The following is a 4,931-nucleotide window of genomic DNA, read 5'->3' on the forward strand; positions in this document are numbered from 1 at the left end:
ACACACACACACACACCCTCATATATAGAGAGAAGAGGAGGAGAGGAAGGAGGAATAAAGGGAGGAAGGAAGGGGGATGTTAGGAAAGAAGAAAGAAAAAGGAAGAGAAAGAAAGAAAGAAAGAAAGAAAGAAAGAAAGAAAGAAAGAAAGAAAGAAAGAAAGAAAGAAAGAAAGAAAGAAAGAAAGAAAGAAAGAAAGAGAGAAAGAAAGAGAGAAAGAAAGAAAGAAAGAGAGAAAGAAAGAAAGAAAGAAAGAAAGAAAGAAAGAAAGAAAGAAAGAAAGAAAGAAAGAAAGAAAGAAAGAAGAAGGACAGAAGGAAGGAAAGAAAGAAACAAACAAGGAAGGAAGGAAGGAAGAAAATAAAGAAATAGAAGGAAGGAAGGAAGGAAGGAAGGAAGGAAGGAAGGAAGGAAGGAAGGAAGGAAGGAGAGAGAGAAAAAGAAAGAAAAGAAAGAAACAAACAAAAAGAAAAAAGAAAGGAAGGAAGGAAGAAAAGAAGGAAGGAAGGAAGGAAGGGGGAAGGAAGGAAGAGGGAAAGAAAGAGAAAGGGAGGGAGAGAGAGGGGAGAAAGAAAGAAGGAAAGAAGAAAGAAAGAGAAAGAGGTGGTTATTGTCTGATCTCAAAAATTCAAGAAGGCAATGGATAGGAAGAACCAAATGAATTACACACTAAACAAAAATTCCAGCTATTGCTACGGTATGTAGTGGGCAAGAAGAAACAGTGGAAATGTAGTATGCAGGTAGGTGGCCACTAGAGCAAGACCTCTGTATAACTCAGTAGTGTGTCCGTAATGTGATTACAGGGATATTTTGCTGTAATATGTGAAGGAAAACAAGGAGGTAAAAATTATTCCTGTGCTTAATGCAAAAGGAGAATGGAGATGTCAATAATGATTTTTGGAAGCTTGGGGATGGGTGCACATAACTGCTTTGTATGGTGGGTGGAAAAGAAATTCAGGAGTTCTGAATAGAGCTCGTCAAGGTGGCGTGTACCTGTAATCATAGTTTCATGGGAGGTGGAGATCAAGAGGTTTGGGATGCAAGGCTAGTCCTAACTAAAAGCTAGTGCAATCCTATCTCATTCAGTAAGCTGGGCATGATAGTTCCCACTTGTGATCTCAGCTAGGTAGGAAGATTGCAGTCTGGGGTTTCCCTGAGCCAAAAGTTAATGAATAACATTTCGTCCTCCATTAGGCCTATGCCTCATTAATTCACTCTGGATAAATCTATAGATTTAAAAAGTCTTTTAAATGCTAAAAAGCTATCTGAGTTGTGGTATAAAACATAGGGAGCATCATCATTTATTCCTCACAAGACTTCTTCAAATGCTGTAATGGACATAAAATAGGCCTAAAGTTCAAGAGAGAGAGAGAGAGAGAGACAGAGACAGAGACAGAAACAGAAACAGACACTGTGAAACAGAGATAAAAAAGAGAGAAACCCTATCTGAGAAAATAAGCTTAACAGCGAAAAAGGGCTAGAGGTTTGTGCTTGCCTAATAAGCACAAGGCCTTCAGTTCAAATCGTAGTATTGGGGGCTTGGGGGCAGGGGAGGAGAACAGAGAATGCTTAAAGGGGATACAGTAATCAAGATGTCTTGTGTCAGAAAATGACACCTTGAAAGAAAACCTATTTGTATAACTACTTAAAAGCAATATATTTTTAAGCTATATGTTCACTTAAAAGAAAGAAAAAGAGCTCTTATTTGTGTTTGACATGCTAGACTTACAAATATAAAATTCAAATAATAAAAAGATGCTTTATCTCTGTTTTAAATGTATCAATTCAAACAATGATAATTCTATTAACATTGTGCTTTTTTTTCTTTTCTGAATGCAAGGACTTTGTATGAATTATTTTACTTTAAATATACCTTCCCTTCCCTCCACAAAATTTCTGATCTTTATCCTCACACACAAAACCATTTTGTAATTGATTTGCAAAGGGAGTTTTGCTGAAAAGCTTGTGTTTATAGTAAGTATCTATGCATTATTTAAAATATACAAGGCTGAAAAAATTCCAAGCTCATTTAGATTTGAAATCTGAAAAGAGAGCCATAAAGGCAGACAGTGTTAGAGTTTGGGCCATGAGCTCCCTCGGTCCACTCAGCCTCTGATATTCAGCGGTAACAAGGCAGAGTACGATGAGGTCGGCTTCCTGAGAACCTCCATGTCCTCTGCGGAGAGGACCATTAACTTTTAGACGCTTGAATACTGGCATGGTTCAGAGTTCAGAACAGACTGGCCTAGAAGTAAAAGAATCTGCCTTGCAGTCCCATCCCTGCTACTGGGATGTGGTCTTATGTCTCCACACTTTTGAAATAGAGCCGCCATTATGAAGCTATTGCAGGGCTTTTGAGGATTACTTACAATTATATAGAGATACCCTCAAGGACCATGAAACAATATGCATATAAGTTTTATTCTGAATTATAAATATCTGTTAAAAATCCCATAGATAGAAATACTTTATGGATAAAATTGAACTGAAAAAGAGATTTAAGGACAGTGCTGATGTATGCAGCAAAGAAACTTTCTAAATCTTGAAAGTAATTCTTTAATTTGTCACAAGTTCACAGTGGTGCTACAGAGCTTTTTTGTACTGGACACTGACTAAGGCATAGGAATGAATTCCCTTCTTTAAAAAGTGTAACAGGCTTTTTAAAGTGTCCTGGGTCTATACCAGCAGCTACATTGAGAGAAGGCATATGAATTTCCCTTTTTATGTAAGCAATTTTTTATTCCAGTGAAGTTTTGAGTTAGTTTATGGAGCAAACTCAGTAAAAATGATATAGTTAATGAAATAGATTTACAAGAAAAACAAAAGAAAAGAAAGTATAAGGGAATGTTTTTACACAAAAAAATTCTGAGGGATCATTGTCACAAATTGATTATGATTTGTTTCTGAGCTTCTTGGGAGGCCCAGAACAAAGGGAAACATGAATAATGACTCAGTAGCAATTTCACAGGGGCAAAGAATTTGCTTTGTTTCCCAAGAAAAGTCACAAATTTGCTCAAGTAGATACAACTTGGACAGTCTAAGCACATCTTCTCCTTTCTTCATTAAAATGTTGAGACTTGAATGGTTATGAGTCTTCAGACTGAGAATCAACCTTGGAAATTTGAAGGTGCCACATGGGAGAGATTACACTTTCTAAGTGCAATCCAAGTAACAATCTGGAAAGTTAACTATGATTAACAAAATATCAAGAAGTACTAAATTCCCACAGCAGATAAGGCATGAAGTTAAAAATATGAAACAATTTCTTTCTGTATTATACCATTGCTTATTCCTACTTTTATTATCCAAGACAAGAAAACTTTTCAAGTTTATGCTTTCTTTTTCTCTGAAAAGTTCTGATTTTGAAATCAAAGACAAAGCAATTATGCTCAGGAATCAGATGAACAAGGCAGGATATCTGTAAAAAGGAAAACAACATTTAAGAGGATAGAGAGTTATCTGGATGCTATTGATGATTACCAATCAATCATCAAAGGCAGCAACATGTTGAACTTGTGACTAAATAACTAATTTTGGTGTGAATATTTTAAGTGTAGTTTTTCCTACATTGCATGTTTTTACTTTTTGAATGCTTTCTCTAGACTTTACCAACTTGGAAACTATCCAGTACACAAACCACAAAATTTCAACTGCTGAAACCATCACACATCACAAAGCACATGCAGTTAGGTGCCTCTCCACACTTCACTTCTCCCCTTACCCTGCAAAAGAAAAAAGTGATGAAATAAGAATATTAAAAGTAGTGTGAGGAGTTCCGGGAAGATGGCGGAGGAGAAGGTGTAATCTGAACAAGCTCTCGCATAGAAAGCAGTTTTAGAGTTCCAGTGAACAGTCCTAAGCCAGAGAATCACACCAAGTGTGCCATCACAGGACAGAGAGTTAGACAAGAGAGGGAAGCCAAGGCAAAAAGAAACACCTGAGTGCTCGCCAGCAGCCGCCGCCACGGCGACAGCAGGGTCGCAAGGGGCGGAGACCGCAGCCGGGGGCCATACCTGAGCGCTCACACATAGAGTCCAGGATGAAAGAGCCAGACGCAGCTGGCGAGCAGATTCTACTCAACAGCAGCAAGAACCAACAAAGGGCGGACATCTTCATCCTGCAGCTTGCAGACAAGAGACGACCCAGGATCCAAGACTCGGCGTGAGTAGAAGCCCGACGTCCTCACTACTTCTCAGGGAGCAGAGGAGGGAAGGCCACCCCTCCCCCCACAGCACCGGTGATCTCCATCTTGGATACCGACAAAGCTCGGAGGAGCTGCCAGCCCCAACCCAGGCCTTGGAATAAAACGAGTCATTTAGCAGGTCACAAGAACTTAACGGCAAAGTGACCTGCCAGACTCGGCTCCATCCAGGGAAAAGTCACCCAGCTAAGGCGCCAGCCATTGGAGTGGCTTCCCTCACTGGGTAACCAGAGCCAGAGGCTGCCCCTCCCTCTAGCAGCCTCAAAAATCAATTGAAAAACAGAATCCCTGAGAACGGCTCCAGGCTGGGCTCTGGGAGATTTTTTTTGCACAAAACAGCCCCAGGAAAAAGCTACCAATTGTTGAAAGGCCTCAACTCTACCCAGAACCTAGCCTCACCACTGCATCCCCCTCTTTTATGATTCTCAAAGCAGATCACCCTCCTAGAAAATTACCTGGGAGGGGGAATCTCAAAATCTTGGGTAAAGCAGAGCATTTTTCTGCCTCTTCCAACAAACCGACTTAAGAAACCAATCAAGCCATAGGAACTCAAGCTGACCAGAGACTCCAACAAAAGGCTGGTTACAGACAAAAGGGAGATACAGATACAGGATTTTCCCACCCCTCCCCCCTAAAAAAAAATCAAAGGAATTTTTCTTTTCTTTTTTTTTTCTTCTTCTTTTCTTTTTTTTGTTTGTTTTTTGTTTTTTGTTACCTTATATATATATAA

Source organism: Dipodomys merriami, unplaced genomic scaffold, assembly GCF_024711535.1.
Source record: "Dipodomys merriami isolate MVZ:Mamm:240054 unplaced genomic scaffold, mDipMer1.0.p SCAF_561, whole genome shotgun sequence".
NCBI classification, from domain to species: domain Eukaryota; kingdom Metazoa; phylum Chordata; class Mammalia; order Rodentia; family Heteromyidae; genus Dipodomys; species Dipodomys merriami.